The 13,208-nt window shown below is 40.0% G+C and overlaps 1 protein-coding gene across 2 annotated transcripts in view; it reads left to right on the top strand.

Moving 5' to 3' along the window:
• LOC138289403 (sulfotransferase 6B1-like) overlaps nucleotides 1-13,208 on the top strand; it is a 114,614-nt gene that overhangs the window by 97,194 nt on the left and 4,212 nt on the right. The window lies entirely within an intron of this gene.

Here is a 13,208-nt window from a genome sequence, read left to right as displayed (position 1 = left end):
AACTGGCTTTTTGAGAGCCTTCATTACCAGGAGGTTCATTGAGTGAATTACTTTGTTGTGAGTGTAACATATTGGCTGCCCACAGTCGTCCTAGAACCAGTTTTGCGTATTAATGTGGTTCACAAATGGGTGACAGATTGGTGTTTTGTTGCCCCTTTTAATGGCTAACCTATAGATCTGTGGTTGATTGTGTGACACTGCACTATAATTTAGGATTATCAAAGGTTTAGTTGTAGTTTGATAGAGAATAGTCAGTCTTCTTGGCTTTATCTCACAAGACCAATTTATGTTCTCAAAAAGCATCAGCCATATAGCTTGTTCAGTGTGACTACGATTGTTCCTAATGTTGGGGAACTGTGTTTTATTCTAACCATAACTAACACTCTAGTCTTTCTGTTTTGATTATATAATTCTTGTCATAGTACGCCTAGAACAAATTTATATTCTTCTTCCTGTCTTGTTCAAGATAGACCATTTCATTGTCAAATAGGTGGATGAGAGCACCTTTGACTTTAATTTAGAAACTCTATATTAATGGGAATTTAAAACTTCAAAAATACATTTTTTTACCATTTAAAAATGAGGTAGGGTTAGAACATAGTCTGACATCTTTTGTTAACAGAGATCTAATGGTGAATGTCTGTTCCCCCCCCCCACCTTACCCAAAACTATCCTGGCTATTACCACAATGCCTTTCTTGTGTAGCCTCAAACAAACCTCTCTATACTGTCTTCAGCAGTTTTTCCAGACCTGCACTATTATACATGGCCATCTGGGCAACCTGTTAATGTCATATGGGACAACTTTGTTGAGAACAATTGTATGCACCTTAAATCTAGGCTCCATATTTCTAGTCTCCTTCCCAAGTTCTGCTTGGAAATATATAAGGAAAGACACCTCTAGTATCCATTGCCACAAACCGAAAGCTAGATATTTCCATAGATCTTGCTTATAGACCTAATTAAGGATATAAGCAAGGCCACTGGAATTATGCGACAGAAGAGGGCCACGTTCTAAGACAGGGTTGACTAATGTACGTGGCAAGAAAAGGCAGATTTTGTGATATATATACTGAAGCACATTTTGTGATAGTATTATTTCATTATTTTGTCATTTCCACACTTGTTACCACTCCCTGGGCTTAGTTTACACCTCATTGGCATCAGTTTAACACCTAACTATAGCATCAAGCAACAGAAAGGTTACCAGTCAACCTTTGCAAAGGGCCTTCTACTGGCAGTGACACCTGTCTCTGCCTTTTTAGTAACTTTTGGATCATTTGAGCTTGAAACTATTTTTTGTTAAAATCTACAGATTATGCAGTAGGTGATGGATTATGTGGCAAATGCGGCATATCCATGCTTATTCCAAAAATGCAGCATCTGCAGAATCACATAATTTCAGTGGCCCTGGATATGTCTTTAATTAGCAGGAAGCAGCATCCCTACTAATTGTGCTTGCTGCCCCGTTCTGCCATCAGGCCATCTCTCAGCACTATATTTGTCATGCTATGGATGAAAGCCACCCAGAGGTTAGAACGAGAGCTGCACAAGTCTTCACAGATCCTGTCAGGTCCAGGTCTATACAGCAATACCTGCACAAGGTGGTAATTACCTTATAAAGCATAAAGCGAGTAAGTTTGTTGATAGGCCCTGGGCTCATAATATTGTTAGCAAATTGAGCTGAGAAGTCTTCAAAGTAAGTCTTAAAGGTTAAATACTTTTCATATTACCAAACCACAAAAGATAATTTATACTCACCAGAAATAACTAGTCTAGTGCATATAATTGTCCAAGGTGCACAAATACAGTAATAGGGAGAACGTCCAGAAGATCAGAAGTATGGGTTGGAATGGGCAAAAAAAGCCATCCAGACGTAAGCAATGAACGGATGCAAAGCCTATTCTCTGGCTCTTATTACATTTATGAGTCTCTCTTTGCCAGGCAGTATCAGGTCTTCAGACCTGATAATTTTGGCCTCGGAGACACTAAACCTGTTTGGTGCTGCAGGTTCTACCGGTAGCTGCACAGCCTGGCCCTATCCTGACCCCTACAGCAGCACAGGAGGAGCACATAATGCCCTCACTCCCCATACCTCCCCTTCGCTCCCCGCACACTTTCTGCTTGCTCAGAGAAAGTTGAAACTGTCAGCCGTTTTCTCTCTGGAATCAGGAAAAAATGAAAAAACGAACAGTAAAGGACTCAACATCTCCCGGTCCATTCTACTATTTCCCATTCTGTCCCATTTATTGTAATTGGCAGATCTGGTGGGGGAATACCTATCTAAATCAACAATTGTAGCCATCCTGTATCCTCTTACCAAAATCTGCCAAACTTTTAATGAGGGCCTAGGTAACATTGTATACAACGTTGTCTTTGACTGACAGCTAACACGGTCTGTGGCGAGATCCCAAAAGGGCCGCAGTGATTGCAAAATCTCTATTTATGAATAAATGTTTTTCTTCCTAAAGTCCCTATAAAAGAGCAAAAAAAAAGTAAATACATTGCTATTTGTAAGGAAACATTATTGCAGCGCACACTGACAAGGTGCCATCAGTGCCACATCTTTTCCAGTTAAGCCAGCTATGTTTAATGAGGGATGTTTTTGCCTATAGAAAGTTAGTAAATGGCAGGCCTGCAAATTTTCATCCATAGTAAGAGACACTTCAGACCCCAGTGTGTCCTTAAATGATACCACTGTCTCAACAGTGGATCTGCTTATCTGGTTTGACTGCCTTTCTAGTGTCATGGAGGAAGAGGAAAGTTATAAGATAGTTATCCATTGACCTAATGGGCATTTTTAGTACTGTGGGATATATAATCTGTGGATGACATGTACTGATGTAAAGATAAAGACACAAAGGAATGATCTAGAACAGTGGTATAACTGAGGGCACTGCATATCTTCAAAACCCACTGTTCATAAGATTGAAGGCCTGTACTTCACGCACATTCAGTCAATCAGCGTTCTCTCAAAGTCAACGCCAATACCAGTAATGGCCCAGTTGACATGGGACATACATAATTGAGCATGTTTTAATGAGCATTCCAAAATAAATTGTCCTGTGTGAGAGCTTAAGACCTGTGTGTGACATTTTACTCTATCGAGACCCTTGCCTACAATGTTAACAATGAACTTCCTGTCAGGAATATCATTTTAGGCTTGGGTATGATTCTTCAAAAATGTGATAAAGGATTCCACCAAAGATTGTAGTTAAGTAGGGTGCAGGAAAGGGGCACCCCATAACCAGCATAAAGCAGAATTTAGAGCCACTTGGAGTGAACATGCACCCTCATCTTACCCCAGTTGTCTATTGTATTAAACAAGTTATTTTACCATTGTACAAACATAAAACATAACAGTACCATTCCAGAAACAATGGTATTTTAATCACCCAATAATGCAAACATTTTAATAAATCTGAAATTGATCAGTTGAGCTTGTCTGTAACCAGTTGGGCCCTGCCTGTCTCATTTTTGTAAAAAGGTGATCCACCTTAGCTTTACAAGACGTTTGGTGCAATGACATTAGAGACAGTTGTCGGATCAAGAGCCCTACACCTTGGGCAACATTTTAAATGTTCAATTGGCTATATGGGCCATATTATTTATGTGATGCCTGTGCCTGAAACATAAGGCCAACTTCCCCCATTGTGAATTGTAGATAGGCAAATAGGAAATGATGGTTAGAAGGTTGAAATAATTGCTGGCATTTTTCTAGCAGTAAAATGGTCATAAAGTGAAGTATACTGTCCTCCCCATTGATCAGGTCTAATGTAAGTGTCATCAATTCTTCTCTATCAATCCCTGGAATCCCTTTGGCCAACAGTCTTCATGCTGACATGGACAGTCTATCTCTGTCTGCAATTTAAAATCCAATTTTCATAAAAGTACCCAGAGTCCTGGTATTCTTTTTAATTTCTAAAAATGTAAATATAAATAAATGCTGCTTTTAATTATGTTTGGCAGCTCTAACGTGGTCTTTCTTCAGGCTTAGTCAAACCAGCTCAGCTTTGTACATTTCACTTTCCAGGTTAGAGACAGCTTGAAATAAATCTTTCTTTATTGGCATTTCGTTCATCAGTAACAAGAAGTAATCATGCATCAAATCCGCTGAAACATCAGAAGGTTAGAGACAGCTTAAAATGGCTCTAACAGTTCTAATGTATTCACAAAGTGAAAGAGGGACAGAGGCCCACCAGAGCCGAAAGCCGTTTGCTGCTGTCAACCTGTATTAGCAGCCATCGGTTGATGAAACTGAAATTCATGAAGTATATAGCATTTGCTTTTGCATAGTGATGGGCTAGTTTGTTGGTGGAGCAGTTTGAATTCTTCCAAAGCAGTGCATGGACTTTGAACTGTTGATTAATTAAAATGGAAATGCATCTGTCTTCTTAATACAAACTACTTCCCGTCAAAAGACGGACCATACATGAAGCTTTGTGGGCAGAAGTGGTGTTCTACTTTGTATCCTGTTTTAGGATGTAGAGTTGGGTTGTATACATTTTATTTCAGCCAATGGCCATAAAAGTAGTACAATGAAAATATTTTAAAAGGAAACACAATACAATATCAAATATAATATACACAAATATCATACATAAATAATATTCTTATAGGTATCCACTGCTGGCCTAAGAACACAAACGAGATGTACAACGCTTGACCATGGACCAACACATAGGGCCTCATTTACAAGGCCCTAGCAGCACACTGCTCCGCTGTAGTGTCATTTTTGTTTTACACTCCAGTGGCGCAGTGTCCCGGCCAATATTTGCATGGTTTTTCATGCCCTTGTAAATATACCCACCTTTCACGCATAACACTGCGTGAAAGGGGCATTCCATGGGTGTTGCTGTGAGTGGTTCCATGCAACACCCATGGAATCTGACACAGTTCCATATTTACAAGGCTGGGAATGCGTCAGATTCCTATGCCACCTCAGTGGTGGTGTTAAAGTGGCCCCACAGGGAGAAATAACATTACTTCTCCTTGTTTTTTTTCTTATTTGTTTGCATTCTGCAGCAGACATAGAAAGAGGAAAAAACCATTGATGATTGTTTATGTGCAGGAACGTGTACTGTTGCAGCAGTTTGTGTGCCAGCACAGAGGAAAGTACAGGCATATGTCGCACTGTAGAGTCGAAAAGCTAAGATTTTTCAAGAAATAGCCATAAAATGAGAGCTCACCTCTTAAACATGTGTTTTTTTACTAAGGGCACTCCTACAGTTATTGCATTTCTCTGTGGCGTGAATTACTGTAATACTGCAATGCACGTAAACTCAAGAACAAATTCTAGTGCAATTCACATCAAATGGCTGTGTCACCCATTCTTTAATACACTGCAAACAGTAGTAGGCTATCCGAGCCTTGCATTTCCCAGTTGTCTGCACTTGAAGATGTTGGTGAAATTTTGTCAAGAACTGGATGCAATGCAAGTTTCTCTAGTATTGTTCTTGATTGGATGACGAAAGGGCAGCTCCTCCCAGTAGCCACAAAGACACTCTACACAATTGAATGCTTGTGAAATGGTCAGGTGCCTCATTAAGCGTGTTTCAGATAGAAGGTAAAACCATAAATTGCATTAGAAATCTTCCTAGCAGCTTGAGAAATTCCTGTTAGCAGTTGATAGTTGATGTTGAGGTTGAGAAACAAGGAACAAAAAGCAACCTGGAATCAAGGTTGACGAAGAGTCCAAAATATAATCTTATGGAAGACAGAATCTCAGAGGCATCCTGCTACAGAAAAAGGGAGACGAAAATAAGAGACAAAAAAGTAACTGAATGGCTAATGAACCTCAAGGAAAATCAGGGAACAAATGTGTTGCAACTCATCCTACTCGAGCCCAAGCCTTCTTATTTATGTAGACAAGAAATGATGTCACAGGAAAGAGGCTGGCAAGATATTGGATTTGGAACTACCAGACAAGGAAAGTGTACCTGCTGAAAGAATGACATCCTTCATACCTTTGCATTCTTCCTGCCACCATCTGCACCCCATGCCCCGCAGCGCCTGCAGAACATCCAGCCAAGCAACTGTTTGCAGAACCACCGATGCTGGGCAGACAGAACGAAGTGAAGCCTCTCACCTTACACCGGGTCTGAGAATCACTGCAGCTGTCCTTATCCATATGATAACCGAATTCTGTAGAGCAAAGCCTTCCTGACCCAGGGGTTTACTATACCCCACAATGAACACTTAGGCTACTCCGTGACCAATGGCTATGTAACCCCACTACCCGATACAAAGGAAGAGAGGAAAAGGGCCAAGGTCTTCACAGGAAGATGCAGCTGCTAAAAGGAAAGCTTCCAGAGTGGAAAGGGGAGAGCCATTGGTGCCCTTTTACACTTTTATGGAACAGAGCAGTCTCACCAGGCAGAGTATTCCTTCAGTGCTTCACCTCACCCTTTACCTTCAGATGAACAGGATTCATTTCATGTTCAATTTGCTGCTGTGGCCATGCTTCTTATCCAGTTCGGAGGGGTACGTGGAGGGTAGGCAAAGAGTAACAAAGTATATCATGGTCAAAATCTAAACTTTGGCCAACCAGCACAAGACACATTATTTGCTTTTTACACTGGAGAACGGAGGCTAAATGCCAGTTTGGCAAAAAACTGTGTTTTCCAGGAGAAAGAGTTCAGACTTAATTACTGGGACCTTCCAATTTACATACAACTCTCAGTGGAGGGAGAAGGGGGAATCCACAGATGATCACAGGGATGCTTTATAGGAAAGACATTGGGCAGATCAACCCAAATAGGATTTGACTGTAAAGTGGAACTCTAGAATGTTCAGAGCTCCATTGAAGACAGCGGAGATGCTCTGGGGTTTAGAATGCCTGGAATGAGCTTGGAGATCCAACATTCCAGTGTTTGTCTTCAGGTTTCTCCCTTTTTAATTTAGAACATTGTACCATTAGTGGGTGGAATGTTCTAATAGCTTTATAGCCCTTGTGGCTCAGGCTATACTGGTTGGTAAAGGCCCTGAATCAGAGTTATAGTCCTGAGGTAGCAGTGGGCTGTAAGGCTATATTAATGGTCAGATCAAGGGACAGAGTTTCGGTCATTCCGTGATTTTGTAGCGGGACTCTCACTCCTGAAGATACAAATATGTATTCACTAAATAGTCTAAGAGCGACTGCAGAGCATTGTATGGAGAATTTGCTATAAGGGATGTTGCTTAAGCAAAAGCATCATGAAGGCGGATCTTGGGCTAGTGTCATTGGTTCCTCCGGGAGGACATTGCCCACACGGCACATGAAAATTGGCCATGTAACACATGATTTCAGCATTCACTAAATAAGATTCATGTGTGAAAATGCCTAATTATGGGATATGAACAGCTTTTTCACAGTGGGGTTAGATGGTATGTGCCCCAATACAATGAAACCAGCCAACTCAATTGTTGGTATCCCAGCATGCAGGCTGAGGCAAACGCCACCCTCCACTAGGGTAAGGTGTACACTGTGTGTGCTCTCTGACCATTTAAGCAACACAGACATTGCCACTAACCCTAATTTGGCAGAATACAAAACTTCTGCCAGTCTTGATTCTGTGAATAAGGAATGATATTTTTCTCTTGTAAATGCTTTATTTTCACACTCAAGTTGAAATTGTGCGCACAGCTTGGTTTTTGAATGAGTCCCAGTGTCAATCCGCCACTTCCTGCTCCTGTGAGAAAGAAAGCACTCCATTGCAATGGCATACTCAAAGTACACTTTATGGGGCAGATTTATGAAAAGTGGCGCTGCACCTACTGCAGTACCACTTTTCTTGCACCCCTTAGCAGCCTTATTTAAAATACTGCGCACCATGGTGGTACATAGGGAACTAGCGTCATACTTTTTTTACGCTAGTTCAGCAATTTGCAGGATTAGCGTAAAAAAATGTTGACGCTAATCCTGCAAAGCACCCAGAGGCCCATTGAAAACAATGGGAGCCTCCCTATAATGACTGCTTTTAGCAGGCGTAAAAAATGCCGATAAAAATGACGCAAATAAATCTCTCTGATTTCTTTGCCCCATTTGTTCAGCCCCCTAGTGCCAGAACGTCCCCTTGCATGCATTATACCTGGTGCAGCGTTTTTGGCGTCCTAACACCACATTAGCGTAAAAAAAATTACGCTAATGTGACATTAGGATGGCACAAGGCGCTCTTAAATCGAGGCCTTAATTTCTTATTTCAAAATCTAGGAGGCTACATTGATGGAGATGAAGGGCGGGCTAAAGATACAGGAGTGGAATTAATATTTTCAGGACAGGTAGGGAAAAAAATATTTTTAGCCACTTATAAACTATGAGATGCCCTAACCAGCTTAACACAGCACTTTCACTCTAAATAAGACTGCCAACAGCCGAAAGACTGGAGATGTGCTTGAACCCGCCACAGAACTCGTCAGCCGCATTGAGCATAACACCCGCCATCTATAGCTGTTTTGCAATCAAGCAGCCAGCAAGCCCTCAGCCCATGCCACCGCCAAACACCGATTACTGGAGCAGCAGTTTAAATGGGCGTTTACCAAAGATGCATCCCATCAGCAAAAACGTGTACAGGGAGTGCAGAATTATTAGGCAAATGAGTATTTTGACCACATCATCCTCTTTATGCATGTTGTCTTACTCCAAGCTGTATAGGCTCAAAGCCTACTACCAATTAAGCATATTATGTGATGTGCATCTCTGTAATGAGAAGGGGTGTGGTCTAATGACATCAACACCCTATATCAGGTGTGCATAATTATTAGGCAACTTCCTTTCCTTTGGCAAAATGGGTCAAAAGAAGGACTTGACAGGCTCAGAAAAGTCAAAAATAGTGAGATATCTTGCAGAGGGATGCAGCACTCTTAAAATTGCAAAGCTTCTGAAGCGTGATCATCGAACAATCAAGCGTTTCATTCAAAATAGTCAACAGGGTCGCAAGAAGCGTGTGGAAAAACCAAGGCGCAAAATAACTGCCCATGAACTGAGAAAAGTCAAGCGTGCAGCTGCCACGATGCCACTTGCCACCAGTTTGGCCATATTTCAGAGCTGCAACATCACTGGAGTGCCCAAAAGCACAAGGTGTGCAATACTCAGAGACATGGCCAAGGTAAGAAAGGCTGAAAGACGACCACCACTGAACAAGACACACAAGCTGAAACGTCAAGACTGGGCCAAGAAATATCTCAAGACTGATTTTTCTAAGGTTTTATGGACTGATGAAATGAGAGTGAGTCTTGATGGGCCAGATGGATGGGCCCGTGGCTGGATTGGTAAAGGGCAGAGAGCTCCAGTCCGACTCAGACGCCAGCAAGGTGGAGGTGGAGTACTGGTTTGGGCTGGTATCATCAAAGATGAGCTTGTGGGGCCTTTTCGGGTTGAGGATGGAGTCAAGCTCAACTCCCAGTCCTACTGCCAGTTCCTGGAAGACACCTTCTTCAAGCAGTGGTACAGGAAGAAGTCTGCATCCTTCAAGAAAAACATGATTCTCATGTAGGACAATGCTCCATCACACGCGTCCAAGTACTCCACAGCGTGGCTGGCAAGAAAGGGTATAAAAGAAGGAAATCTAATGACATGGCCTCCTTGTTCACCTGATCTGAACCCCATTGAGAACCTGTGGTCCATCATCAAATGTGAGATTTACAAGGAGGGAAAACAGTACACCTCTCTGAACAGTGTCTGGGAGGCTGTGGTTGCTGCTGCACGCAATGTTGATGGTGAACAGATCAAAACACTGACAGAATCCATGGATGGCAGGCTTTTGAGTGTCCTTGCAAAGAAAGGTGGCTATATTGGTCACTGATTTGTTTTTGTTTTGTTTTTGAATGTCAGAAATGTATATTTGTGAATGTTGAGATGTTATATTGGTTTCACTGGTAATAATAAATAATTGAAATGGGTATATATTTTTTTTTGTTAAGTTGCCTAATAATTATGCACAGTAATAGTCACCTGCACACACAGATATCCCCCTAACATAGCTAAAACTAAAAACAAACTAAAAACTACTTCCAAAAATATACAGCTTTGATATTAATGAGTTTTTTGGGTTCATTGAGAACATGGTTGTTGTTCAATAATAAAATTAATCCTCAAAAATACAACTTGCCTAATAATTCTGCACTCCCTGTATGTCTGGTAATGAGAATTGTCCTGTTGATTATACTTTTATGCATGCCTGGGCCTATAAATATGTAAAGCGGTTGGAAGTATTACAAATTGGAGAAAGTGACCACTGGCCTTTACATATAGTGCTAAGAATAGGAATTAAGCAGAAAAGAGAGCAAGAGCTCCCTTTAAAAATGAATTATCCCAGGGGTCTCAAGACAAGAAAAAAGGAGAATAATTTAACCCTGTTAAAAGACGTTCAGCGAAAGTATAATGTAATGTCTGAGGAACAGGTACCTGTAAAATGTGTTTGTTGGTATGAGGAAATAATTAAACATGTTGTAACATGTTTAAAGGTTAATATACATGTGAATAATAATAATAAGGAAAATAGAATGATGCTTAAAAAGGGGAAGACAAATTTGTGGTTTGATGATGAATGCAGGCACCTAAAAACCAGATTAGAAAATTGGAAAAATATACAAGGCTCTCCCATAATATCGAGGTGAATGCCTGTGGACCTATTCCATGGTGTTTAACCATGGAAGTGGGTCCACAGGTCCCCTAACGTCAGGTCTGACCCAGGCATTAAATAATTGTGCAAAGCAAGCTTTGCACCATTATTTGGCCCCTCCTCCCACCTGTGCGTCATTTTTGCACGAGGGGGATAAATATGGGGATTGCCCCATTTTTTAAATGGAAACCCCTGGCTTGCATCTCATTGACACAAGGTGCAAAATGGTGCAAACTCCTATATTTTGATGTTAGATGTGTCTAACGTCAAAATATAAATATGGAGTTAGGTTTGCGCCAAATTTGCGTAAGAAAATATGCAAATTTGGAGCAAACAAGAGTATAAATATGTCCTTAGATTATTTTTTTTTATTCATTTTAAAACGAAAAAGCTGATAGTAAATTTGGATAAAACCAAAGTGCTGCTATTTGGGAAAAAAGAACCCAAAGTTTAAGTAGTTCCTTGATGACGCAGAAAGAGAGGTTGAAATCAGATACAGATATTTTGAGGTGTGGGTTGTGAAAAAATTCTTATGGAAATACTATATTGAAGCATTACAAGTAAAAGTAATTTCAAGCGCAAGTGGAATTAAGAAATTTTGTAAATCATATGGAGGGCCATCCTTAATACGGGCTGTTTTGGCAGCCTATCAAGCAATTGTCCAGCTCCAATTTCATTATGGAGTTGAGGTGCTTTGTCTAAGTGGAAAAACAACTAGGATTTAGGGGAGGGTAGAAGCCTAAAAAGACCTCCGTCCTTACCATCCTCTTCTAAAATCCAAGCCGTGGGATGGAGACAGGCCTAAAGGCTTGAAGCTACATAACTTATGCTAAGGTGATTAGATTTTGGAAACAAATAGAACAGGGCGACTCCCCAGAATTACAACCTTATGTCCAAGATTCCAAGTAGTGAATTAAAATGGACAATGTCTATTAGGGAAAAGTTTGACGATTTATGTCATAGGTTAGTAATAATATATAATGCTCAACATACATTATGAATCAGTAAGTGTGATCTTCGAATATTAACACAAAATGGCAAGGAATGATGATTTAAGATGTTTATAAGATAAGAGATCAGTATGCCATTTGATAAGATGTTGGAAGAAAGAAGAAACATTCCCATATCTAGAAATACTACCTAATGAATCCGTAAGACTGGCCCCCTTATAACTCAGATGTAGGGTAAACCCACTTTTAAATTCGCCTGCTAAGAGGTTCGACTTAGTAGAGAATACTATTTGTAAGTGTGGCATGGAAACGAAATGCGATCTCGTCCACATGTTATTAGATTGCTTATGGTTTTTAGAGCAACAGAAGTCATTATTGAGACCCGTCTTAGGGAAATATGATGTCAAGGATAGAAGACGAGCGGCCACCCTTTTACTGGATATGAGGTATTTTGATGTAACGTGCATTAGGGAGATCTATATTATATGTCCAGGAAGTGTTAGTGAGCAATTGATTTTATAAGTGACATTTTTATATAGCTGTGAAAGGAATTGGATTTTTCATGTATCTGTATTGTCTCTATTGGTCGTTTTATAGTATTTGTTGAATATGTGTTACTCTTAAAAATACTAATGCCTAAATAATATAGTTGACTGACTGAACAGACAAAGGGTAGTGCAAGTCTAGTTTCTTTACATATGATAACGTACAAGATATGAATACATCTCTCTATAGTAAGGATAGCTTTACAAAAAACTTCAGTGTGTTTCAGCATTCCGCATGAAATTCTGCGTGGAATTCTGCATGTCAGAGAAATGATACGTAGTAGATTCACACTTAAATAACACATACCTGCCAGTTTGCGTTTGTGATGAGAGTAGGCAATTTATTTAATTTAGTTCGTTAGAACTCAGGTGTGCACTCCTGAAAAAATATAGTTTAACTTTCTTATGCTCAAGTTTGAGAGGAAAATATCACAATATCCATTGTTGTTTGGGCAATATTGGCAGATTGTACGAAATGGCAGCTCACTTATGGCTAACTCTTGTGTTCCTCAGATTTTATTAGAATCGTTGTAGCCACTAGATGGCGACCTTTTCAACCATACAAAGTGTCTCTAATTCCGTCTGCAATAAATACCATCTTAAATTTCATTTATTTTGTATCCTTCTAAAAGTATACATTATCTTTACTGTGTTTTAACATTATTACTCAAACACCTGCCGGCTGGTCGAAATATCCTGAGGATTCCAAAATGCATGATCTCTCGCAATGATAGAAAAATAATCGTAAATCTCAAAAAATATATAACAAATATTTGCGTTACTGTGTACAAATACGGAAATTGCATATTCACGTTGTGCTTGATTTATCTTTCTATAGACAAACAAAACAGGGATTCTAACCTCTACCTCTGTTTATTATCTGCTATCATTATCCGTTGTCTATTGTGCCTGTGTCCTTGTAATTTCTCTGTTTTTATCGGCATTCACTCTTGGGCATATGGAGAGGGAGCAATATGGGCAATGCCTACATTTCAAACTTTGCGAATTTTTAGATCTTACATCCTATTAAAAAGTGTCTCTGTCGCATAATTCCCATCAGCTTTGCAGACTGCTTTAACTTTTTTACTGATTTATTTTTTAGATTTCTAATTG

Source organism: Pleurodeles waltl, chromosome 1_1, assembly GCF_031143425.1.
Source record: "Pleurodeles waltl isolate 20211129_DDA chromosome 1_1, aPleWal1.hap1.20221129, whole genome shotgun sequence".
NCBI lineage: Eukaryota > Metazoa > Chordata > Amphibia > Caudata > Salamandridae > Pleurodeles > Pleurodeles waltl.
The sequence above is the reverse complement of the archived record's forward strand: the minus strand, read 5'-3'. Positions and strand labels throughout refer to the sequence as shown.